At 52.7% G+C, this 27,102-nt stretch overlaps 1 protein-coding gene across 7 annotated transcripts in view; it reads right to left on the bottom strand.

The window, feature by feature from the left end:
• Positions 1–27,102, bottom strand: part of KAZN (kazrin, periplakin interacting protein) — a 1,105,661-nt gene that overhangs the window by 101,042 nt on the left and 977,517 nt on the right. The gene's annotated exons all lie outside the window — the stretch shown is intronic.

The raw sequence follows: 27,102 nt of genomic DNA, 5'->3' as shown, positions 1-27,102 counted from the left end.
CGGATTGAACCTGCGTCCTCATGGTTACTAGTCAGATTCGTTTCCGCAGAGCCACGATGGGAACTCCAGTTCTGCTGTTTTTAAAAATAGCTTTGTTTCAATGTAAGTGACATAGAACGAACAACCCGCACATTATTTAAAGGCACCTGCTCACATGAGTCCTGACGTGTATATGGACCCGTGACACCCCCATGAGATCAAAGCAGTGAATATACTCGTGACCCTCTGAAGTGGGAACAGACGTTGACCCAGGCCCCTGCGATGAGTCCCCAGGCACCTCTGCTAAACTGGGGAATAGAAACAGGAGCTGCCACCAGGTCCTGTGCGCAGTCACAGAGATCCAGGCACAGCGCTCGCCATCCTACACGCATCACCCAGGAAAGCCCCTGCGGGGGCGGGTCGGGGGGCACACACCACCCCCATTATCCCTGAGGGAGGAGGCTGCAGGCTTACCCAGCGCCAGGTGGCCCAAGTCTAAATCCCAGCTCTGCCCTTTCCTGGCACGGTCCTGGGCGCCTTCCTTTATGCCTTGGTGCCTACCCCATGCCCTGACTTGAGGGCGCCCACCTCACAGGTTTTATGGCGAGGATTCAAGGAGTGACATCCATCTAGAGGGCTCGAGACAGCGCCTGGCACATCTGTGTTGATAAAGGAGATGATGACGATGGTGGCTTTTTTTTTTTTTTTTTTTAATGGGAAAACAGGTTCCAGGAAGTTAACTGCCTCACCCGAGGTCACTCAGAAAGCCACCCGCCAGGTGCTGCTGACCCTGTGCTGTCCCCTCCAGCCACGAGAAGCTCCCATCCTGATGCAACCAGGCAGCCCGGCCTCTCTGGCTACAGAGCAGACACAAACTGACCAGCGATGCCGTCAGCAGGTCATGTGCACAGATTTCTCTGCACACTCGGCCGAATCCATTCTGACTCCCTTTCGACTTCCTGGGCCCTCTTGGGTGCATCTTGGCCAGACTAGGGAACACCGGATACCCCTTTCTGGGCCCTTCTCCTCCCCCACCCCCGCAGAGGATGCTCCTGCCCCAGCGGTGTCATCTGCGACCTCCAGAACCTCAGCTGGGAGGGGAACAGCCCCCACATCGGCAGTTGGTAGGATTTCAGCTTTGTTGGGCCAGTGGGAAGCCGCAGGCAGAAACCACTTCCCGCCCTAAATTGGCCTCCCATGGGACAGACGGGGATCCTCCGAGTCTTTCTGAATGATGACTAACATCTTGGGAAAATGCTGTGTCTCCTGGAGGTGGACTCTGGAGCCTGGGAGCCCTCCAGCTGTGGAAGTGGCCTGTGGCCGAGCTCCGGGTGGAGACATCAATGCGGCTGACCCAACCTCACTGCAGCCGGCCGCGCCAGGCTCTGTGCGCATGTGCCCCCTCAACAGTCCCAGGTCATTGTCCTCCCCTCTTACAGATGAGAAAAATGAGGCCCAGAGGCACCAGCAACTCTGCCAAACTTCACTGAAAAACTTCCCTGAGGGAGTTCTCACTGTGGCTCAGCGGTTAATGAACCCGACCAGGATCTGTGAGGATGCGGGCTGGATCCCTGGTCTCCCTCAGTGGGTTAAGGATCTGGCGTTGCCATGAGCTGTAGTGTAGGTCACAGACGTGGCTTGGATCTGATGTTGCTGTGGCTGTGGCATAGGCCAGCAGCTGTAGCTCCCATTCAACCCCTAGCCTGGGAACCTCCATATGCTGCGTGTGCAGCCCTAAAAACCAAAACCAAACAAACAAACAAAAAACAACCTTCCCTGAGTTTGGTACAGCTGGAACTAGAAGCTAGGTTTCTGTAGCATCCATCCAAATACACAACTATGATGCTCACCGCCTCGCCCCACCCAGCTTCTCTGCAAAGAAGCAAACAACAAGCACGGCTAAACCTTTTCATGCTCATGACACGGCAGGGGCTGGGCCAGGTCCTCACATTTGCAAAAACTGCCCGTCAATTCCAGGGAGAATGGATGTATTACTGGAGACTCGGTGCCCCTGCAGCCCAACTGGAAGTGAAATACCCAAGGCAGAAGGGGACAATGGCTATGTATTAGGTTCTTGTAGCTTCTGTTAACAAAAGAACACACACCTGGTGCTTAAAACAACACAAGTCTATTCTCTTATAGTTCTGGGGGTGAGTGTCCAAAATAGGTTTCCTGGGCCAAAGTGGAGGTGTTGGCAGGGCTGTGCTTCCTCTGAAAGCTCTGAGGGAGAAAGTGTACTCGCCTTTTCTGGCCTTGAGAGCCACCTGTGGTCCTTGGCTCATGGCCGCTTCCTCCATCCTCAGAGCCATCCGTGGAGCACCTGCAAATCTCTGTCTCTGATCTGTTTCCATCGTCACATCTTCTTCCCGCCCTCTGACCTTCCTGTCCCTCTCTTACAAGCACTCTTGTGACCCTGGACCACTGGATAATCCAAGAGAATGCCCCATCCTACGATCCTTAACCCAATCACATCTGTAGAGTCCCTTCAGCCATACAAAGCAATATAGTCACAGGATCCAGAGATCAGAATGTGGACACTGGGCGGGGGTGAGGGGGTGGGGAGCCATTACCCAGCCTGCCACATGCTGAGATTGTCATTCCCTCCACAAGCACCCCCAGGGTCTAGACCTGCAGGCAGGAAGCAGTCCAGCTGGACAAGGCAGACTTTGGGTATCCTGCAACCAACGGGAAGGCCCACGGGGAGAGGGCGTGGGGGTGGGGAGGGCCAGGGCAGCGTGCCCACAAGCTTCTAGCTCAGGCCTGGCTCCGGATGGGGCTACATCCACAGGCTCGTTCCTCGAAGAGCAGAATTACTTTTAAGTTCTAAAAATACCACCTCATTGCTAAACAAACACCGGGGCTCTTGTGAAATAAAGCAACAACATGAAACGCCTGGCAAGGGGGCCCGGAGACTCTGATCTGCGAGCAGACCGGGGCAGCTCCCTCCGCTGGAGCAGCCAAAGCCATTTCCGAAGTCCTCTTGGATCTCAAGGCCAAGGTCAGGCTCTGGACGGGGGCCAGTGCCTGGGGCTGAAGGCACGGGGTGGGAGGAAACCCTGGAGAAAGGGAGTGATCGAATGCTCGGGATGCCTTAGGGGAGGGGCCTTCAGGGCTACCCGGTTCTGGCCTCTGAACAACCCTGCAAAGGGAGCATTTTCATGTCCATTGTCCTAGCAGTAAGATGAAAGCTCAGAGAGGCTAAGTAACTTGCCTAAAGTCACCCAGCAGCAAGATCTAAGAACCGCTATCTTTTCTATTTTACCACCCAAATTGCCACCAGGTTCAACACACGAACTTGACAAATATTTGCTGCAGTTGCTCCCAACAGGATTCAAGGTGCTTGAAAGTGCTAGTCCTTGAGCCCAAGAGCCTGGGTTCTGCATCCAGACTCTCCCAAGCTGGAAATCTTTGCCTCTCTGGGCCTTGGTTTCCTCATCGATAAAGTGGAGCCAATGAAAGCACCTGCCTCGTGGGGTGTCGTGAGGATTTAATGCACTAAATCAGGTACGGTGTTTGGACAGGAACAGACCTATGCCCTGAGGAAGCCAGTTTCCTGCTTATTCCAAACCTCCAGAGTCTCCACCCCACCCACAGCCCCCGTCCCCTGGGTAGGATCTCTCTGGCTGTTTTGCCACTGGAAGTTAGCGACACCCTTATCATCTCTGGGCTGATACCGAGAGAAGAAGCAGAGAGGGCTCAGGTGCCCACACCGCAGATAAGCCCCAGGCCTGTGCTGCCCAATCTTTGGAGCACCTTTTAGCCACAAAACCATAAGACCCATTGGCAAATCAGTCAACTGACATCTGGAGGGTGGTGGGGGGTACCTGCCTCTGCTTCTGCCCGCTGTTACCTGGGGAAGCTTCTGCGGAAGCCTTCTTGGGTGCTGGCAGGTGAGTGAGGATGGGGCGAAAGAGTCATAGGAGCCTGGAGCCCCACCTGGTTCCTGAGCAGACTCCACAGGCCTACTTCCTGTCAGCCTCATTCCAAACTATATACTCTCAACCTCAGGCTCACTGCTGGGTAACAATTTGCTGTGTGCTTAGCCTGTCCAGGCGCCAAGTCCCAAATGCCTGACACACATTATTGCAATAATAAGCCCCATGAGTTAGAAAGAACTATGCCCATTTCACTGATGAGGAAGGGGAACTGAGAGGTTAAGTAACTTGCCCAAAGTCACACAGCAATGAATGAGGAGGCCCGCCCGATGCCTTTGCTCTGGGAGCCCCCCTGGACCCCAGGTGCCTAGGGTCCTGGTGGGCCCATGAGGCTCTGAGCTCTGATGCTAATCCCCAGCTCAGGGCCTGGTCCTACAGCCTTGGGGGGCTGACGCAGGTCAGCATCCGTCCACTCGCCATCCATTCTCCCAGCACAGAGAAGCCGCCACCTTCTAACCGTGTGTCACTGGGGATGGAGCAGAAGTCAGACACGGCCCCTCTGCCCTCCTGCAGCTGACAGCAAATAACTAAGAATCAAATACGGAACGTTGTCAGAAATTGTGGAAAACGCCAGCGAAAGCGCTGGAGGCTGACACTGAGAATAACTGCAGGTTGGGGATGAGGGGGGGACAGGACAGGGGCCCTTGGTAGAGGAAGCTCTGAGGACCTTTTTGAGCAGGTGAGGTTTCAGCTGGGAGCGTGAAGGCTGAGGAGGCAGGAGTGCCAAGAGGCAGGAACACTAGGAAAGAACAGCCCACAGAGCGAAAAGGGACCCCAGGAACAAATGGCCTGAGGGCATCTGAGGAGCTGACAGGGCGGAGGGACCGAGCTGGGGACAAGCGCCAGGTCACACAGAGCAAATGCACCTCCCTCCCAGGGCCTCACACGAAAGGCTCTGGGATGCAGGGAGGTGGGGCTTCCATGTCCCACATTTTCTCTGGATGCGATCTCTGGAAGGCCAGCCTCTCCTCGGGGACGGGGAGAGGCTGTCGGAGGGCAGGCAGGCAGGGCTGGGGAGCAGCGCCTCGCCCAGCATCTCCCTGCCTGCTCTGCACGCTCCTTGGAGGGCACTGGCTACCAAGCACGTTGCTACAAGCCTTCTCCCGGCCCCAGGGTGGCAGAGGCAGGGCAGCTCTGTCTCCCTCTGAAACCCAGAGGGGAGGGCGGGAGGGGATCTGGCAGCTTTCTCAGCATCTCCTTTGAGCCTTCTCTACTCCAGGAGCAGCCGCTGGAGGTCAGGCCCCAAGCTGGGTCCTGACTCAGCCACACACCCAGGGTGTTAAAATGCAGCTGCCAGAGAAGGACCCAGGAGCAAAAGCAAAGGTGTGAGTCACGGCACCTGCCAGTCTGAGTGGAGGGACGTGCATGGGAGAAGGAGGAGGGGAGGCAGGCAGGGGGAGAGAGAGAGGACCTGGCTTTAAAGGGAAGAGGGGGAAAGCCAGCCTGCGACTGCAGGGCAGAGGCGCTGGACATTGGGGGTGGGGGCTGGGGTTTGGGGAAAGGGTGGGGTTGAGGCACAAAGACCGAGAGTGCTGACCCCGTCCTGCCATTAGCAAGAAACTGAACACTGGAGTTCCTGTTGAGGTGTAGCAGAAACAAATCTGACTAGGAACCATGAGGTTGCGGGTTCCATCCCTGGCCTTGCTCAGTGGGTTAAGGATCTGGCGTTGTCGGGAGCTGTGGTGTAGGTCGAAGATGCAGCTCGGATCTGGCCATTGCTGTGGCTGTGGTGTAGGCTGGCATCTGCAGCTCCAATTCGACCTGGGAACCTCCATATGCCATGGGTGGCCAGACCTGCTCATTTTCCAAGACAAGGTAGAAATCCACACTGTGGATAATTTCCAACTTTTTTTTTTTGAGCCACATCCCTTCCACAGTTGCAACCTACACCAAAGCTGCAGCAACACTGGATCCTTAACCCACTGTGCTGGGCCCAGGGATCGAACCTGAGCCTCAGCAGTGAAATGAGCCAGTGCAGGGACAATGCTGGGTCCTGAACCTATTGTGCCACAGTGGGAACTATAAATTTCCAACTTTTTTTTTTTAATTAAAAAAAATTTTTTTTTGTCTTCTTAGAGCCATACCCACGGCACATGGAGGTTCCCAGGCTAGGGGTCGAATCAGAGCTGTAGCCTCTGGCCTACACCACAGCTACAGCAACACAGGGTCTGAGCTGCATCTGTGACCTGCACCACAGCTCACGGCAACGCTGGATCCTTAGCCCACTGAGCGAGACCAGGGATTGAACCTGAGTCCTCATGGATGCTAGTCAGATTCATTTCTGCTAAGCCACGACGGGAACTCCAATTTCCAACTTTTAAATAGTGGCAACACACTCAAACACGTAAAAGTAACATGCAGGCTCAAGAGAACATAGCTGTGGGTCACCAGTTTCCCAGCCTGGGATAAATGAAAGTAAATAAAAATAGGTGATTGTGCCTGGGATGCCCAAAGGTGCTTGAGCTGGGCAGAGAGGGCTTCGGGCAAGAGGGGCACATGACGGTGAAGGCAAGAAAAGAGAAGCAAGCAGCAGAATTGGTGAAGGAGAAGAGCATCCCGCCCCGGCCCCCTCTGCCGGCCCCTGCTTTATTCTCCGAGCAGCTGGTGGGAGTGTGTGTGCTGGATGCAGCCACCTTCTGACAGCAAACAATGGGCTCTGGTCTAACAGCACTGGGACGGGGAGCAGGGGATGCCAGCCTGGCTCTGCAGGAAAGTCCGTGGAAAAGTCACGTGAGCTCCCAGGCTGAGGTTTCCTTGCCACCAAACAGGACAGACAGGCCCAGCCCAGCGCTGGCGCCTCCAAGGATCCTGGGAGGATCACACCTGAAGGCGCTGCATGGGGCTCAGGTCTCGCTTTAAAGACCCACGACCCCATTTTCCAGCTCCTCCCTCCCTGTCCAGGCAGCTGCCCTTTCCAGGCCTCTGGGCCACCTTCTATGGTCAAGTGCATGGGCCCAAGCCCCCGCCTTCCCTGATGACTCAGCCTCCTCCTGCTGCACAACGAGACCCCCCCCTTTGCTGCTAAGCACTGCTGTGGCAGTGCTGGCCTTGGTGACCCACGGCCTGCTCCGTACTGGGTCTGAAGCATGGCAGGGGCTGGGGGCCACTCAGTTGTGTGGGCTGCTTGTCCCTAGGGCAGCTGGCTGAAGGGACAGCCCTCCCCATTGCTTCTGTGTCTCACAGTCTTATTATATTCACTTTGCAGATGAATCAACTGATTCTCAGAGGGGCTGAGGGACTGGTCCAAGGTCCTGCAGATACTATGCAGCAGAGCCAGGACTTGAACCCAGGACCCGAACCCAGGACCCAAGACCCCAATTTCCACCCGGGACTCCCACCCTCCTGCCAAGAGGAGGCCCGATGACAAGAGACAAGTGACAATCCACAGCCTGAGAGGAGGGGAAAGAGAAATGAGCAAAACCAAAAAGACTGTACAACCTTTTTTCCCCAGGTACAAAACTGAATATTCCCAGGGCAACATGGAGTCATTAAGAGATGCTCAACTGTGCTCTTCTGAGCCTGGCCTGGCTGGGGTGCACGAGGCTCTGGGAAAGCTTGCTGTCCCAGGTACAGTCACACGTGGGGACCCCAAGAGCTCAGGCAAGGAGAGGCAGTCTTGTAGGCAGCAGTACCTTGGGGGTCAGGGGGGCCGAGGCCAGCAGGCCCCTGGTGGGAGCTGCACATCTCACCTACCCAGGCCCAGGGTGGCCCTGCCGGCTAAGCAAGAGCTGCAGGTAATGATCAGAACACAACACATGGGATGGAGTTTACAAATCCAATCAGCACCGCATCTGGACTGAACTTGTAACCCCGGGTTATTGGATTTTCCAGCATCAGGAAAACCAGAGCCTGGGACAGCAATGCTGCGCACAGCGTGTCATTACTCTAAGTGCAGCCACCCCGTTTCTAATTACAATTCCCTCCAGCAGCACTGGGCAGGGCTGAGCCGCTGGGCAGAGCACTTTCCTTAAGTAAGTCCCAGCTCTGCTCCCGCTGGCCGGAGCCCGCTGGGCAGGCTGGGGAAGGAAACGGGGCTGCACCGTCCCTCCCCTCAGGGGTGGGGAGGAAGCCAGGAGGAAGAGAAGGAGGGGTCGGTGTAGGACCCTAGTTAAGGAGCCTGAGGCCAGAGGCGAGGAGGAAACAGTCCCTGCCGGCTGCTCCTGCTTCCTCTGAAGGGGAACCACCTGCCCTCGTTCCCCTCCTCCCCCGGGCCGGGCCCGGCCCTCATGCTCATAGCTGGCTTCCCTGCCTCCACTCAGCACCCCCAGGCTGGCTTTCTAAATCCCCATCTGATTCCGACACTCCCTGTCTGAAGCCTGCCATGGCTCCCTAGTGCCCTCAGGCTGGAGCAGAATGACTCTGCACCAGGTACCCAAGCCCCAACCCTGGGAGCTGTCCTCTTCTTTCTCCCACATCTGCCGGAAAGTCCTGTGGACTCTCACACCTCTCCTTCGGGAGGCCTGCAACAGCCTTTCACGACCCCTCACCCCCTCCTGCTATTCTCAATGCTGCAGCCAGAGGGGCTGCCTCAAAAGGCGTCAGATGGGGCTGCTTCCTCACTTCAAATCTGCACACCCTGCCCTCTGTATAATAAAGTCCAAACTCCTCTCTAGAACTGCAAAGCCCCACATGTATGGCCTGCATCCCATCCCCCCCCCCTGCCCTGGCCCTGCGACCTCTGTTTGGGGTTAAAGGTCTCTGCTCCAGAGAGGCTTTCTCTGGCCACGGCCTGCAAAGGACCCACATACCCCACCCCCCGCCCCATGTCTTCCACCCCACCCCCACCCACTCCTATACATTCACTCTTATCTTTTTCTTGTCCATCACTAAGTTATTACTTGGTTCCTCTCTGCGCTGCCGGGCAGGGAGGAGGCTGCTGAGTTTGTTCTCTCTCTATGATGCCCTCAGCACCTCACCCTGGGCCTGGCATGTGGCCAGGGGTCAGTCGATATTTCTGGAACGAATGACTGCCTGCATTTCTGAGAGCTGGCAGAGTGTGGAGTAAATTGAGTAGAGAAAAGGAGCAGCAGCCACTGCTGACTGAGGACTTAGTAACTCCAACGACTTAGCTGGGTGCGTGTGGGCAGGGCATATGGGACCAGCCAGCCAGGGCCCGTCAGAGCCCCCTCCGGCCCCCAGCACACAGCGGTCTCTGGAGTGAGATTCTGGATTGAGCTCCTTTCCTGAAGTGACATCAAAAGAAGATGACAGTTTATCCCCTTGAGGTCCTGCGGGCCTTATTCATGGAGGGATGGGGGCACCATGCTGGACTTCCCTCCCATCCCACTCCGCCACGCGAAGAGGCCACTGGCTCCTTCGGTGACCCTTGCTCACGCTGGCACCAAGCGGGCCCGTGGAACCCTTGGAACGTGCCAAGAAAAGCTGCGGGTCAGCACTTTCCGGGATTTGCTGCCTTAATATTAAAATATTCATAAAGAGAATACCGCTGTGCAGGAGCGGCCTATGTGCAACCGAGGATTCACATCTACTCCAGGCGCCTGGCCAGTGCGGGGGGGCACATAATGCAAAAGTGGGGCCGTCAAACTGCCAGAGCCCCCAAGACAGGCACCCAGGCTGGGTCCATCCTGAGAGCACCATATCCCCAACAGCTTGCTACGGCTGTGCTTTACTCTGCACTGCCAGCGACGAGATACCATCATCGAACACACAGCCCCGACTCAAGGGTCCCCCATCTTTGGCTTCCATGGCTTTTTCATGCTCCCATCTAAGATCCAGGATCACCAGCAGCAATGAACTCTCGTGGCTCCTGATTCTCCTTTAATCTGGGAGGTGCCCTTGCTGTGGGTCTTTCATGATGTGGAAGCTACCCTGCCCCCAACCTGCCTAATCCATAGGTGATGCTGTGTCCTCACCGTGTATCCTATTACGAGGGTCATAATGTCAGTTCATCCATTACTGATGATTTCCAATTAAATCTACGCTTATTAACAAGCGTTCATCTTTTCCCCCTTAATCTCTCTCATTCTTCTTTTGGATGTATACACTATCCCATCATTGTCAGCAGGAGCCTCTTGGAGCCAGGGCCTGGGTCATTCTGACTGTCTCTGGATGTACCCCTGCTTTCTAGCTTGACAAGATGTTCTGGTCACACTTTGGGACTTTCCATGGCCCCCCACCTGGAATCCTCCACCTGTCTAAGGCGCCCTGGCTCCTTCTCATGGGAAAGAGCATTGAGAAACAGCTGCAGGTGCTAGGGGTCGCAGGCACTGCTATACTGGGTGAGTGGGGGTAAGGGTGTCCCTGCTTCTTTGCCCCCCCCCATGGTTGCGACTTATAAATCCTATGTGTCATCAAAAATGCATACTGATGCCCTGACTCTAATCCGACACCGTCCTCTGTTCCATATTCCCTTCTCTCAGGACAGAACCCTGGTACCTAACAGCATATATCTATTCATTTCCTCTAGTTCATAACAACAAAATAATTCTAAGATTATCACACCCAAAACACTGTCAACAAATCTACTAGATCAACTTCAAGATTTGCTTCCTGCTCTGAAGCCTCTGAATGTTTTCTACAGAGTGCACAGTGGCTTGTTTCGTCCGGTATTTTCATCAACCATGTGTGAGCCCTAGTCCCTGCGGACGAGCCCAAAGAGCTTAGTTGTGTGATTCGGAATTTCTGCCAACCTGAGAGGTGAGCGGTGATATTTCGGGGTGGCTTTAATTTGCATTTTTTAACCTACTGCATCCTCTCTCAACCCTGGGACCTAGGTTCTGGTTGTGGGGCCAAGCCCAGGGCTCATCCTGGATGTGCTACACTGGGCATCCCAGATGGGGTGAAGGTCAGGGGTATACAACCTCACCGGGCCCACCCGGTGCAGTCAGACGGTGCTCAAGGTGAACCTGGCACCTGGCGTGGGTGGAGGAGTGTCCTGGGGTCTAGAGAAACCTCAGAAACATGTCCCGCTCATTTTTGGAGGAAAAAGAGGCTCGCAGCTGCCTTCAACAAGCAAAAGGAATGTCCTAGTCCTTTTGTTCTGATGATCACGGACAAACGCCCTCAACAGAGCGCTAGGCCGGAGGCCGAGGGTACTGGCTGGAGGGTGCCTGTGCGGCTGCGTTACAGATGGGGGCTTCTTTTTCCTGAGTCAGCACCTGCACTTTCCATGCCAGGTTTCTGGGCCACAGGAAGATGTGTTGAGGAATTCAGGTGGTGGAAGGATCCAACCTCCCTGCTGTTAAACAGCCACCCTCTCCTGGATGGCCCCTGTGCCAGGCGCCCCACTTGGCCTTGGGATGCTGAAAATGGTAGTCCTGGTTCAGAGGGGACAAGCCAGGAGGCCCTGTCCCATCCCTCCCAAGCCCAAGCCTGCCCATCCTCTGCCAAACCTACATTTTATGGGCTCAGGGAAACTTCAAGTGTCAACAGATGGGTGTGGTCTTTATGGTATAATGGTTAGGACGTAGGATCTGCAGCCAGAATGGGCTGGAGTGCTGATCCTGGCTCCACTGTCCAGCAGCTTTGTATCCCATGTAATTTCCTTCCACCTAGACCCTCAGTACCTCCCTGTAAAGGCGGGGTGAGAACAGAACCCACCTCACAGGCCGGCTGTGACAGGTATGTAGACAGCCTGGCACACAGTAGGCATTCAATAAACATTAACTCCCCCCAGGGGACAGTGCCATTCTAGACTTTAGCTGGCTGACCAGGATAAGCCTCTTCTAAGGGTGCTTCACTTCCCACTTTCTCCAAGTGAGAAAGGTGTCCTGAACAGGTCACAATATCTGGGGCATCACAATTTGAGCAAACTTAGGGTATGGAATGAAACACAGCAAAAAGGTATCACTGTACCTGTTCCACCCTACAATTCTGAAGACGAAACCAAGACGGAATTCTCTTTGTGCCAACCACAGCCAGCCAAGATGGCCATGGCTCACACCCAGGACCACCAAGGACAGCTGCATAGCTGGGGCACTGCCTGAAAGTGCCTGGTAGGTAAGCTGAGTGGCAGATAAGACCCAGCTGGTGTTCTGCTTTTTCGATGGTGCAGGTTAGGGCAGGGCTGCAGCCACCTGAGCAAAGGCACCTCTATGCTCCCTCATCAAACCCAGCAACAGGGCTGCAATCCCTGGAATCTTGTCACACACAAGGGCCGCCCACCAGTCGCCAGGTTAAGAGACAGTAGGCCCGTGTCTAATGTGAGGGGGCGCCTTTTCCTCATTAGTCTACGTGCTTCCTTTTTCTTAATTTTTTATTTTTTTTAGGACTGCACCGGAAGCATATGGAAGTGTCCAAACCAGGGGTTGGATTGGAGCTGCAGCTGCCAGCCTATGACACAGCCGAAGCAACACTGGATCTGAGCCACATTTTCACCTATGCCACAGCCTGCTGCAACACTGGATCCTTAACCCACTGGGCGAGGCCAGGGAGACTAGATGGGTTCTTAACCCGCTGAGCCACAATGGGAACTCCGACATGCCTTTTTGAAATTTGCACAAAGACCATGATAAGCTAGTGGGAATCCCGTTAAAAACATGTATCTACAAGCCGTTGACTGGTGACTGGCCTAAATATCTTGAGAGCTTTCAGGTGCAGAGATGCGCTACTGGGTTCAAGATGCCATTAAAAAACTCAGAAACTTCTTTTAGGATCGGAGACAGTAAAAAGTGAAGAAACCGCAGGGAGCACCCAGGGTTGGGAGTCAGGACCCGGGTCCCAGCTGCAGCTCCAAGCTTAGAGCTGGGCATGTCCCTTCCCCACACGGGGCCTGGCCTACAGCTCCTGGCCACGTCCCCCCTCTCTCTGGGGACAAAAGAGCTTGCCCAGCACCTCAGACCCCACTGTTTCCCGGGGAAGGCTGCTCTGACCCTTGCTGGACCCTGACCGTCCAGAACAGCCTGCTCCCCTGTGAGACATGGGGCCCTGTGGGTGGGGAACGATGGTTGCCTGGAAATACCACCTCATCAAGACCTCACGGGCTCCTGCAGAGGCTGACACGGAAGCCACACAGGCTGGCAGACAGGAGCCTTCTCCAGCCAACCTGCCTCCCTCCTCCTTCCTCTGGGAACCGCCATCCAAAAGCGTCAACTGAGGATTTGCTTTGTGATTTAACAGCTTCCTTTTCCACCTCTGCTCCCTCCTGCCTAACAGGCCATTGAAATGGTTTCTGCGATGTCCCAGGCCTCTCTGTCATGGTGGAGACTGAAGTTGTTCAGGTCCCTAAAGAATAGAGTGGCCCTGGGGGCCCTCGTAAATCATGATGCTGAACCGGCGGGCGGCCTCGGAGCACACAGATGGACCTGGGGCCGAAGAAGGATGCGCTCTGAGCAATGGGGTCAGGGTGCGGCTGGAGACGTGTTACTCCTGTCACCTCATGGTCACCTGTGTATACTATGAGCATCCTTCACCCTCCACACCTTGGCTTATCCCCGATACCTGTTCACCTACTCAGATCCTGTCGGTTGGTCAAAGGCTATAGATCCTGTCTGTCTGGAACAGCCCCAGTTTGCTCCTATTGTCCCAGGACTTTTTTCTTTTTGCGTCATTTAAAAAACCTTTATTGAAGTATGGTGGATATATAACATGTTACAGGTGTACAATATAGTAATTCACAATTTTTAAAGGTTATATTCCATTTATAGTTATTCTAAAACACTAGCTATATTCCCTATGTTGTACACTACATTCTTCTAGCTTATTTTATACATGATAGCATTTTTTAATTCAAAGGACAGCTTTTTTATGATTACCCAAATGACACCCTGCTGTTAAAATTTGGAAAATATAGAAAAACAAAAACTGGAAGATAAACGGTCCCAGAACAACTCTTAGTAGGCCCCCTTTCTCTTGCAAAACAATCCCAGTTTGGACAATAATTTATAGTCTCTGTGAACTTAGTCAAAGAATAATAAAATAAGAGCAACTGATATTTAATATTTACTGTTCCAACCTCTTTCTATGAATCATCCCATGTATCACCCACAACTCCTGGGTAGGTGCTATTATGATGCCACTGGGGACATTCTACCAATGGGGAAGGAGAATGGAGCAACTTGTCCAAGTTCAAGTGCAGGAGACCCCAAGCCTGGTCCTGACTCTACCACCCACGTGACCTTGGGCATGTCACATGACCTCTCTTATGTTCCTCACCTGGAGAAGAGGAGAAGAGAAAGGATCTTTGTAGGACGGCGGGAGGATTACATGAGGTATTTGCTTTTCCAGCTGAGGTCACATTGTAGGCATTCAGGAAAGGACGGCTCCCTTCCACTATTCATCTCTTTCCTGAGAACATGGGCTGAACCTAGAACCACAGAGGGTCCCTTCCCTTCCCTATATAAATATCTCCTAATTGCTTGGTTTGAATAGAAGAACCTCTGCTGGGCCTGCTCTTGGCACTCATGTAGAGCATTATGCGGCTGAACATAACACTGACCTCTCCCTACACTTCCCACCCCCAAACAGTCACCCTCTTCTCCATTTATTGCTAACACACCATGAACAGCAATGAGACCACTGTGCCTTGGCAACCTATCTCCCTTCTAGAAGCAGCTCAGAAAAGCCACCTCTGCCTGGGAGAGTCCCCACATTTGCAGGGCACTCCCCCCCGCCACCAGCCCCCACAGCAAGCAGAGTCTCCAGCCCACACAAACCCCACAATGGCTGGTGGCCATCAATCACCAACATGAAACTGCCCTGTAAGTCCCCTGGCAGCCTGGGGCGGGGCTGGTGATCTGCATTCCAGAAGAGGAGGAAGAAGAAACCCTCTCAGATGAAGAGAAATCCAACAGAAGAAGATCTTCCCTGGTGGGTATGGAAGATCCCCAAAAGGAGAAAGGGGGACTGTTTACCAGTTTCGCATCTCAAAAGGGGACAATACAGTCCCATCCATTGGATCACACACCCCCATCCTCCTCCCAGATCATACAGATCAAACTTCCAGGTGCTTTTGATAATCAGAACATCACCAACCAGCCAAGTCTTTCTCCATCTGGACCCGGTGTCTCTAACAGGCAGGTAAGAGTGTTGTTCCCATCCACTGAGCTTTGCAGCCCCCAGACTCTGGAGAAGTCACTCACCCACGAGCTATGGGCCATGAACATCTAGAAGCAGTGTTCTGATTCCATTCTGATTCTGGCCCTGTCAGCAAAGTGCAGTGACCAAGGCAAGAGAGAGGCCTTCAGCAAGAACGGGCCACAGCTGGGAAGGGGAGGAGGCGGGAAGCCCTTGGGGAGACAGACTTTGCCTGGAATAGAAACTGCCCTCAAGACACATACCTCTCACCAGGTGTGAGGCTTAAATGATGCTGGCAACACTCAGCTCTGCCCAGGTGAGGGGCCAAGAGGGCTGGCGCTGGCAGGACAATGCCAAGCCGGCCCCATGTGGTCCTGGGCAGTGTGTGAGCTTTTGGCCTCTGCGGTGATTCTCCAAAGCCACATTCCACTGGGAGTTCCAGCCAGGAAATGGCCCTGCTTTGGCAAGAGTGGCCCAAGCCCCTGGCCCCCCTCTCTCTGGGTACCACCCATGGCCATCGCAGCCTGTTCCGCTCCTGAAGGATGTGGTTCTCCCCAAATCTGCAGTCACCTGAACTAGGAAGAGGAAAGGGGTACGCCTTTGCTTTTTCTCCACTGACGCCATTGCCTGGCCTGGGCCTTGGTGATGATTCAGGGGCAGGGAACATGATGCCCTCAAAGGTCATTCTGGCAGGAGACAAAGGTCGGAGCTCAGGATGGCACCAATGGGTCAGGTAACCAGCAAAGCCAGGCTGAGGGATGCCACCCATGCACAGGACCTTCCAGATGGTGGCAGATGTGGGGTGTGAGCCTGCCCCCTGCTCTCTGCCCATGCTCTGCACACCTACTGGGTTCCAGCTCTGTGTCACCTCTGCTCTGTCCCACTTCCCTGGCCTTGCTCACTCCTCAGCAGCAGGAACAGGACAACCACAGAGACAAACACACCTCAGCCCCTGACCTCGAGGCGCTCCCAGCCCTAAAGTGCTGAGTCAACAGCCACCTCCCCGAGGAAGGAACAGTCCCCAAAGCCCCATGTTGTTTTTCATCATCTGCCTTCCCCTCAGGCCCATTTATGAGTCCCTTGCCATGTGCTGGGTCCACTACCGAACCCTGGGTGGGAGAGGGGAACATGAGCAGCAGCAGGATGGCTGAGGCTTGCCTAGAGTTGGATCTATCCAGCCCGTCTCCAAGGCAGCAAGGCGGTGAAACCACGCAGAGACTCGTGGTCCAGCCTCTTCCTGGAGGGCCTGGCGGGGGTGGGGGGATAACAGACCGCTCCTGGGCCACCCCTCTCCTTCCTCCTAAGCCCATGGGTTCTTGCAAAAGACCTTTCTCTCCTTGGGCACCACTCTGCTGGCAAGGCCTGAATCAGAAAGATTCTTCTAGATCTTCACGGTGCAGAGCTCCTGGGTGAGCAGCTTCTCAGGACTTCAGGATGCGAAGGCTGGTGGCTAAGGGCTGCCTGTCGGCACTGGGGTGTAGGTCCTGAAGTTTCTCTCTGGGCTGGGGTGAGGGTGGCCCAGCTGGTGTGACACGGGGACAAGTTGTCCTAGCACCACTTCTGCAGTCAGCTGGCGGCGTCAGGCTGCTGTCTGGCTTTCTCAGAGGTTGGGTTGCTCCCCCACCCCCTCCACCCCATACAGAGGTATTTCCCCTGCATTCTGAGAACACTGCTCACGGGACCTGACAGCAGGGCCTCGTAGACATTCTCAGCCCAGTCCTTTTTTTTTTTTTGGTCTTTTTAGGGCCACACTGCAGCAATATGGAGGTTCCCAGGCTAGGAGTCGATCAGAACCACAGATGCCAGCCTACACCACTGCCACAGCAACACCAGATCTGAGCTGCGTCTAAGCCCTACACCACAGCTCATGGCAACGCTGGATCCTTAACCAACTGAGTGAGCCCGGGGATTGAACCCACGTCTCATGGATCCTAGTTGGGTTTGTTACCACGGAGCCATGACAGGACCTCCTTAACCCTCCATTTTCCAGATGAGGCTGGGGGCCACACACTTGGAGCCCTGGCTCCTGACTGCCCCTCTCTGACCTGCCCCACTGCCTCAGATGCGCAGGCCCAGCCTGTCCCTGAGGTGCACGTCACAAATGATTCACCATTAGCAACCTGTTAGCCATGTAAACAAACAGCAGCAGACTCCCCATGCACCAGTGTGGGGCGCTGGCCAAAGGCCACAGGTCCCAGAGGCAGGCCCGCCCCTCCTCGGCTTGCACCCCACCTCTAGCAGCTCACTCCTCTGACGCTCCCATCTTCTCATCTGGAAAATGGGGCACAGCCTCTCTGAGATCATTCATGGGATTTATATAGCCCATGCATTCCTGGCCCAAAGAGATAGTCAATAAACATATAAAAACTATTAGTTATCTATGCATTAAATAAGCATTAATTTTTAAAATATTATGGGACCATTGGACTTGAATCTCCAGCTTCTCCAGACCACAGTGCCTGGCCCTGAGCTGTCTCTGCCTGTTTCTGGAGACCCAGGAGTCTCCGGGTGCTGGGGACCCGACAGGACAGGGCTCTGCCCACCTGGGGCCGGGTCCCCTCTATGACCCACTGAGGCCAGCACGCAGGCTAAACTGGAGGCCACCTGAGCGTGGCTGGTGGGGCACTGAAAGGTCCCTGTTCCAAAACACGCCATGCCTGGACTGCTAAGCCACCATGCCCTCTTTAAAACACCTTAACTGATCATCCACGGCACACAATAAGCTGCACCTACGTAACATGGACCATTCAATACAACCTGACAGATGTGAACACCTGGAAAACCATCACTCCAATCAAGACAGAAACATATCCATCACCCCCCAACGTTTTCTCTTCCCCTTTGGGAGCCACACGCCTGCCCACCTCCCATCCCCAGGCAACCACTGATCTTTCTGTCCCGAGAGATTCATTTCCATTTCCTAAAGTTTCACGTAAATGGAACCACACAGGACACACTTTTTTTCTCTCTGGACTCTGTCACTCAGCGTAATGATTTTGACATGATCCCCCGCGATGCCGCGTATCTCAATAGGGTGTTGCTTCAACGCCGAGTAGGATTCCACTGTAGGATGTACCAGTTTGTTTATTCCTTCATCTGTTGATGGACTTTTGGGCCGCTTCCAGTTTGGGGCTATTACAAATAAAGCTGCCAGGACCATTTGTGTACACGTCTTTGTGTGGATACATACTTCCTAGGTGAGTGAAGAGCTGGGACTGGAATGGCTGGGTCCTGTCTCCTCTCACTGTAACACTTCCCTGTCCCCATAGTAGCGTAATCTCCTAACACACACGATTGAGTTTTCCTATGTTCCTTGTTTGTTGCTGGCCTTGTCCCTCTCCTGTGTGGCAGATGGTATTTTTGCAAAGATGGACACAATAATGTTTCCTATACATGTTTTTTTTTGTTTTTTGTTTTTTGTTTTTTTTTTAACAGTGTAAAGTCTGGCTGGCCTTGTAGGTGGCTTATTAGCAACAGAATCTGGCAGAAATGATGCTAAGTGGTCTTAGAGACCAAGAAGCCTCAGAGCTTGGTTCTGGATTTCCTGGAACCCTATCTGTGGGATCCCCAGCCTGTGTGGGAGGTCTGCCTACCATGCGGGGAGGGGCGGCGGGGGGTGGGGGTGGGGGCACAAAGAGGCCCTGGCTGTCAGCCCCACAGGGCACCACACATGTGAGTGAAGCTGTCTTGGACCCTCCAGTGGAAAAGCCAACCACAGCAGGACCCCCCAGCCCCCACCCACCATGTGGAACTGAACAATTGCCCAGCTGAGCCCTGCCAAGTCCCTGACAAGTCCCTGACACACAAAATCATGGGAGAGAAGAAAAATGCTGGTTGTTTTGTGCCAGTAAGATGTGGGAGCTGTTTGTTAGTCAGCAGATTCATGAGAAACACATCTTCTGCGCTGCTCACAGATATACCCTAAGGGCCCAGAACAATGCCTGGCCAAGAGCAGGACCTCAACAAGGGATTACTGAATGACTGAGCGGGATTCTATGTAAGACTTTATCAACACTGAAGAGATGCCTACTGATCTGAAATGAACACTGGTACAGTCGGGAGTAGGGGATGTGTGTGTCAGGCATGCGACTTCAAGTTCAAGCATGGAGACCTGCCTGCTGTATTGACCCTCTTGGAGCCGTGGCTTCCTCAACTGTAGAGTCAGGCTAAGCCCACCTACCACATGGACTTGTTCTAAGGAGAGTGGGAAGATTAGGGGTGCGCAGGGCTCGGTGCAGGGCTGGCCCGGGAGAGGGCTTGCTGAGTGAAACTGCTGCCTGCCTCAGCTCCCCCCCCCCCGCCCCCCGCCACCTCCCATTTCACTCAAGGCCCACAAAGCCTTGCTTCCTCCTTTCCTGTCCAACCATCCCAAGAGGCAGCTCACCCAGGAAGGAACTCCACCCGCAGACCCCTGTCTGAGGCCAGGCCAGCATCCCCTGGGGAGACAACCAGGGCTGAAGAGAATCACGGCAAGGCCACGTCAGACTTGACCCCGTGTCCCTGGCCACCCTGGGTCAGACACCCCCCCACCTCCGCCCAGGGCTCATGCCAAAGTGATTCTCCTAGGACAGAAGCCAGCATGGCTTTCATGTCCTGCCACGGGTTCAAGGCCACGTCCTGACCCCATCACCGCAAGATGCACAATGAGGAGGACAAGGCTCCAAAGAGGGGCTCGGGTGATGTCTTTGGAAAGGCAGCTTGAGAGCTTGGCTTTTCTCACACGGAGCTCTGTGCTCCTCCTTCCAGCTGGTCCATCTCTGAGCCTTCCTGGGAAGGGTGTGGGGATCAACTGAAAGCAGCAGCTCCAGATCGGCAGCCTGGAGGCCACTGGCACGTCTCGGGGCTGACGTGTGTTCACTGCGCAGGTTGGGGGGTGGGGAGCGGGAGAAGCTCTTGGCTCGTGAGTCTGAGGACCAGGCTTAAAGCCTCTAGTCCCTGGGACAAGCTCCAGAGCAAAGACTGGGAACAAATCCACAAATCCCAGTGCCTCAAAGGACCTCTGAATGACATCCAAAACGGCTGTGCGTCCACACCCAGCTCTCTTCCTCTCCCTCTACTCTTCCTGGCTTGACCCTCTTCCTCGCTGCTGCTACGACCACTCCTAAGACCCCAGGATCCAGAGAGTATCTGCTAAGAACAGAGGTTTGGAAACCAGAGTTCCTGGAGATCAAGTCTTGGCTCTGAAGTCTGCCAGCCAGGGGACTAGAAAAATCCTTAGCCTCTCACCCCCATTTTGCAGATGGGGAAACTGAGGCTAATAAACAAGGGCTGTTGGGAGGATTAATGGGCTCATGCAGGCAGAGCAATGAGAGTGCCGGCACAGTCCAAGTGATACATAGATGTCAGCTGAGATGATTATTATCAAAAGCGATTTACTACATGCTCACACTCAGTCACTCTACCTACAAAATGGGTGTATCACTTTTTTTTTTTCCTACATAGGGAAGAGAAGTTGGGCTCTGGTCCCCGCTGCCAACACAAGTATCAGATACCCGTAGGGTGAGTCCTGGACGGTGCCTATATTTTCAAACTAACCCGTCGTTCCACTTTTCTCGGGATAAAGGAAAGACGACCATAATCAGAACATTAATACCTGTTGAGAACTGGACCCAAAGTTATCAAAGGAGGTCCCAAGAAAGGCAGTTGTTTGAGAGGCCACGGAGCAGATCTGGTCTAAACAGGCGGGCAGGGTAACAAAGGGGGCCTTTGGGGAGGGGACTGCACTGGCTGCCTTTCCAGTTCAGAGAGTTAAGGGCCCAGGGAGCAAATCCCTGGAGGAGGATGAGGAGAGAGGACCTGCCACTCAGGGACAAAAACCTATAAAAAGCAAAGTTGTCAAAAGGGACAAGAGGATGCCAGGTGTTGGAAGTCACCAGAACCCTGGATTCTAAGCACATTCTGGATATGACCTTATTTAAAACGCTCTCCGTGGTGGATCCACAGTCAGAGCTGCCAATGAGCCCCGCCTCCTGGCAACCAAAGCCTTGCGGAGTCTCCGCCCACCTGATGCTGGGCTTGGTCATGTGACTTGCTCTAACCAATGAAACATCAGCAAACAGGACACACAGGTGGCTTGAAAAGCGCACCTACTGAGTACTGCAGTGTCTAAGATGCTGGTGACGGGGCGGGGGAGCTGGAGATAGAGGGACTCTGCAATGCTTCTGGAAATCTCAAGCTACCCCAAAGGAGAAAATATTCGTTAAAAAAAACATGTGCACTGGCGCTTGTTCTCTTTGGGGGGGAATCCAGCCGCCATGTGAAGCAGTTAACATGCCAGAGACACGCAGCCCAGCCAGGGCTGCCACAGAACAGCACAGATTCTGGACACCTCTTAACCTGACCTTGGGTGATTCACCTGGATCAAATCTGGAGTCTAAAAAGCTTTCAAGGGGGATCTGTTAAAAAACTGTTGGTAGTCTATTAGGAAGACGTGCTTGTTTGTAGAGTGAAAACTCTCTGGAGGCTTCCACCAAATTCTAAGATGTATCAGCTAAGAGTCTTCGACCTCAGGGCCATGGGGCGGAGGGGCTGGCTCCGGGTGGGCCTCCCTCAGCAGTTCCCTGGGCATCAGGCTGGACAGCCAAAGAAACAGTGGTACCTTCTGCATCTGACTCACTTATTAAAGAGGAGCACATAAATTCAACCCAGGGCGACAGACTGGCTAGAAAAGGAACAGGTCTTTGATGCAGGGAATGAGACAAAGAGTGGAGTGCGGATGGGAAACATTAAGCTGCTTTTCAAACCCACACCGTGCTGGAGACAAGGATGTGTGTGTGAGAAAGCAGGTGGGCAGGGCCACCCCAGCGTTGGTGACACACCATCCTATTCAGTAGCCATTCGGGCCACCTCCTACTACCCCAGTGCCTGCCAGGCCTGATTTCACTTGCAAAGGCAGCTAGGGCATCGCCACACTTGCTAAGAACAAAAGGACACTGTTGTCCTCGGCTGCTCAAGGCCTATGACTTTCTCTGCATCCTTGAACCCTTCAAAGCGGAATATCTGTGGCACAGATTCTCATCTGTAGGCCTGGCTGGTCATTAAAAAATACATTCAACCGGTAGTTCCCATCGTGGCTCAGCAGTTAACGAACCTGACTAGTATCCATGAGCATGTGGGTTTTGATCCCTGGCCTTGCTCAGTGGGTTAAGGATCTGGCGTTGCCACGAGCTGTGATGTAGGTCGCAAATGCAGTTCAGATCCTGCATGGCTGTGACTGTGGCGTAGGCTGGCAGCTGTAGCTCCGATTTGGCCCCTAGCCTGGGAACGTCCATATGCCGACAGTGAGGCCCTAAAAAGACCAAAAAAAAAAAAAAAAAAAAAAAAAATCGACCAACTTGTAGTGAGTACATTGTGGGTTTCAGGCATGTCGCGGGGTTCTGGGCAGGGCCTTGGTCCGATGCGCCTCCCAACTATCTGAGCCACAGGCCTGGGTTCTATGGTGGGGAAGTTTTCAGGAAACATTTGTGGAATGAGCCATATAAATAATAAGGCTCTGTTCCTTCCAGGAGCTCAGCTTAAGACAGGTGACTCATTCTGAGGCAGGGAAAAGGCCCCAGCAGGGCCTATTCCTTGTGTTCCAGAGAGGAAACTTGGGCATCGTTTCTTGTCTGATGTGCTCACCCATCATCTGCTTTGTTCAGATAATGAGGCTGAATCTGTGCCGGGCCTGCAGGAGCCTGGCAGGTGGCCGACCCGGCAGGAAACAGGCGTCCCCCAGGGTGTGCCAAGTCTGGAGGGAGGGTGGCATCCGGGCTGCAAAGTACAGGGAGGAGGGGCCCTTGTTACTTTCCTCCTCCTGTCCTAACAAATGACTGCAAAATTAGTACCTTACAGTTCTCAGGGTCAGAGTCTGAAAGGAGTTTCAAGGGGCTACCATCAAGATATGGGCTACATTCCTTCTGGAGGCTCTGAGAGAGAATCTGTTTAGCTTTTCCAGTTTCCAGGGGCCACAGACATTCCTTGGCTCGTGCTGGCTTCCTCCACCTCCAAAGCCAGCACCTGTGGGTTCAGTCCTCACATTGAATCTCTAGCCTCGGTTCTGTGGTCACATCACTTTCTCTGACTCTGACTCTTTTGCCTCTGACTGCACTTTGAAGATCTCTTAGGATTACTTGGGGCCCGCTGCATAATCCCTCCCCCCATCTCAAGGATGTCTGATGAACACCCTTCATTCTCCTTTGCCATGGAACCTACCGTATTCACCCTCTCTAGGAATTAGAATGCAGACATCTTGGGAGTGAAGGGGTGTGAGTCTGCCGAGCACAAGTCCTGAACCCACCCAGCAGAGAAGGTCCAGAAAGGTTCCTGGAGAAAGCAGAGCCTGAAGTGGGACCCGGAGGAAGAGGGACCATCAGGAGGCTAGGGGAGAAGAGAGAGCAAACACAAAGGGCCAGAGGACAGAGAAGGGAGAGGATGTGAGGGCACATCTGGGGACCACATGGACATAACAACCTGCACGTCCACACGTTAGGAGAGAGACAAGGCTGAAAAGGCAAGGAGAGAAATGGGGACAACTTAACCAGCCCAGTCCTCATACGCCTTCCTCCTGCTCAAAACCTCCATGGTCCCTGAACTCCAGGGTATATAGCGCTTGGGGTTCACGGTGATCATCGCCTACCTTCCTCCTACTGCGAAGTCTTCCCACCCGCCCATACATAAGCTGGCCTTCTTGCCTCTGCTCAAGCTATGTCCCTGGAAATAATTACCTTCTCTGTCCATACCGGCATCTCCTAAGGGTTCCAGAGCCACCCCTGCTCTAACCAGGTACTGCTGTGTAATCTTGGCACATCCACAGCCCACTTCATGTGTGCAGAGGGCTGAACAAGTGCTCAGTAAAAGAGGACTGAACCTTTTATGTCCTTACGGTGTGTGCCATATAAAAAGCCCTCAAAAATGCTAGCAGTCACCATCACTCACACCACTGATAACATTTCAGGGAGTCCAAGAGGAAAATTATTTTCATAATAATATTCTGATGCTACTTGCCTTTTTCTGCTGGGTTAGTGTTTGCACCATTGGTGCAAAGCCGTGCTGGGTAAAATGCTAATATCTTAGCAGAAACGGTAACAGTGATATCGGACTGTATTACTAGTCTCTATGTTCTTTCCATCATGCACTCAGAGTTGGAAAAAAGCAGAGTTTTACTTAAGAATATACTTGATGAAGCAGTAAAAAAAAAAAAAATTCTATTAAAACTTCATCCCCAAATACATATCTTTTAATACAATGGGAAGTTCACTTAAAACTCTTTTGCTGCATACCAAAGCGCAAAGTCTGTCCTGAGAAAAATCATTTGTGGGACTTTTTAAAAATTTTTTTTAATTTAATTTTTTGCTTTTTAGGGCTACACTTGCAGCATATGGAGGTTCCCAGGCTAGGGATTGAACTGGAGCTGCAGCTGCTGGTCTGCACCACAGCCACAGAAATGCCAGATCCAAGCTGCATCTGCAACCTATACCACAGCTCACAGCCATGCCAGATCCTTAATCCACTGAGACCAGGAGTCAAACCCACATCCTCATGGATACTAGTTGGATTTGTTACCGCTGAGCCACAAAGGGAAATCCCTTGTGACTGTTTGAGTTGCTAGCTAAACTAGCCAACTTTTTTTGTACCACACCACCTGTACTGGAAAGAATGACTAATGTAAGAACCCAGAATTGGGCAAACTACTGAACTAAGTTCACATATGAAGTAAGTAAGCCTGTTCTTCCAGGAAAACAAGTGACAGTATTTGTTGCCAGTAACAAAACTGGAACTTTTGAGTCAGAATTTGGGCAACCCAGATCTGCCACTATGACTTTAACAGCTCCTCAAGATGTAAAGACTTTTTTCTTTTTTTTTTTTGCCCTAAAAAGGGCTGCACTTGCGCCATATGGAGGTTCCCAGGCTAGGGGTCTAATTGGAGCTACAGCTATGCCACAGCCACAGCAACGCCATATCCAAGCCACATCTGCGAACTACACCACAGCTCATGTTAAGGCTGGATCCTTAACCCACTGAGCGAGGCCAGGGATCAAACCCACAAGCTCATGTTTCCTAGTTGGATTTGTTTCCGCTTTGCCACGATGGGAACTCCAGAAATTTTTCAAATGATCAATGTTAGTTGTTAAAAAATCATGTGTGGGCATACCCATTCAAAGTGCCCATTAGACCAGTGGTTTCCTCCAACCTACAGAGCACAAAACCTTCACTGGATAAGGTTTCAGATTCCACACTGCAGCAAAACTCTAAGAAAGCACCGTGGGGTGAGTTCTCGTATGGTGTCAAAGAAAAATATCCAATATTATCCAATGAAGCAATTAATACACTCCCCCCTCTTCCAGCTACACATTTGTGTGATACTAGAGTTTCAAACAAAACAACAAATCACAGCAGCCTGACTGAAGGAGCAGATATGAGAATTCAGCAGTCTTCTAAGAAGTCAGACATTAAAAAATTCCTGCAAAATTGTGAAACGATGCTGCTCTTCTCCCTCAACTCCTTTTGTTTGGGAAAATACAAACAAAATAAGATAAAAAAATAATGTTAAATACGTAATGGGCTTACTGCTGTTACTTTAAAGTAAATTGCTGAAGATTTGGACATGTTTTCCATTTCAACTTCTAAAATTATAAATATTGATTGATGTAAACCATATAAACAAAAGCTCTGTGGGGTCATCAATTTTGTAAGAGTGTAAAGTGGTCCAGAGACCAGACAGAGAAATGCTGTCCTAAGAAAATAAACAGATTTACCAGATCTTTATAGTGTAGTGTTACATTACAGCAAGAATAAAAAGAAAAGTGGAAACGACTTAAATGTCCAATAACAGGAAAGCGGCAAAATAAATTATGGTGCCTCCATTTGGTAGAACATTATGGAGTCATTAAAAATTATGTTTTCAAGGAGTATTTATTGTTGTGGGAAAACGCTTGACACGCTCAACATGCCGTTAAGTGATTAAAAACGGGAAGAAGCAAATTTTCATGATCATTGTTTCTGCAATGCCCTGATTCTTGGAGAAATCAATGGGACTCAGGGGCCTGGGGAAATCAAGACACCCCGAAGGGGTCCCAAGGGTGACAAGCTCACCACATGTGTAGGGCTGGGTCATGCTGGGACGCTGGGTGTGTAAGTTTATACCCCCTTCTTTATTGAACAGTCACTCAGAGCTTCTGCCTTTAAACTCATGGTGAGACCAAAATCCGAAGCCAAACATCCCCAGACCCATGCCCACAGAAACAAAGGAATCTTCTAAACCCCCATTTCCCCCAGACTTGATTCTTTTCATTGCTTTGATATTGGAACCACGGGCTGATGTTTCGGGTGTTTTCTTGGGTTCCTAATCCTCTCATGTGCTAAAAAAATTCCAGTTTCAGCCAACCCCAAACCAAAGTCTGAGGGTGGGTGGGTGGGGACCCCCCAAAGTGGGTGCCTTTGGGGCCTCTGCATTTTCCCACCGCAAGGACGCTGGTTGTTAACAAGTGTCGCCCAGCACCTGCTGCCTACTTGGCGTGGGCATGCACTCTCATCCTTCTCATTATGGGCATATAAATCCCTTTTCATGCCCCAGCCTCCTCCTGCCCACATCTGTCCGCAATTTATTCACCATGTGCTGTGGCTGCGGAGGGAGCATCTTATTTGTGACTTTGTAGAAGATGGTCAGGATGCTCAAGGCCACCTGCTGAAGGTGCCACCTCACTGCTTTCTGGGAAAGCTGCTACCTTGAGCTTAGGTGGGCTCAGGCGGTCTAAGGCCTGGGCCACCTCAAATGGGAATCAGGTGACCCACAGCTCCCAGCTGATTTGAGGACATCGGCCAAGACCGCTCCCATCTGATCATCATTAGGTCGCTGCACGAATCGTACGTGGCTCTGGGTATGTACCTCTCATTTAATCCTCAGGCCAACCCTGTGAAGTAGCCACTATTATTGACCCCAATTATAAGGAAGACAGGTAGCGTTACTGTTACCTTCTGCAAGGGAACTTCCGTTCTGAGAGGTTAAGGAATTTGCCCCAGGGCCCACCGCTAGGAAGTGATAGAGCTGGGACCCAAGCCTGGTCTGATTCTGGTCTGCTGTCCCCATGACTGAGCTAGAACGGCCTCCCGCCTCTCTGGTCCAGGCCGACTTCGTTCCTGGTGTTCTCATCGAGTGGGAAGATGAGATGTTCTGTGCCGTGGAAAAGGTTTCGGACGCTGCTGCTAATTAGCCCTGTCACCCTGGCCAGCTTCC

This window comes from Sus scrofa, chromosome 6, assembly GCF_000003025.6.
Source record: "Sus scrofa isolate TJ Tabasco breed Duroc chromosome 6, Sscrofa11.1, whole genome shotgun sequence".
NCBI classification, from domain to species: Eukaryota; Metazoa; Chordata; class Mammalia; order Artiodactyla; family Suidae; genus Sus; species Sus scrofa.
The sequence above is the reverse complement of the archived record's forward strand: the minus strand, read 5'-3'. Positions and strand labels throughout refer to the sequence as shown.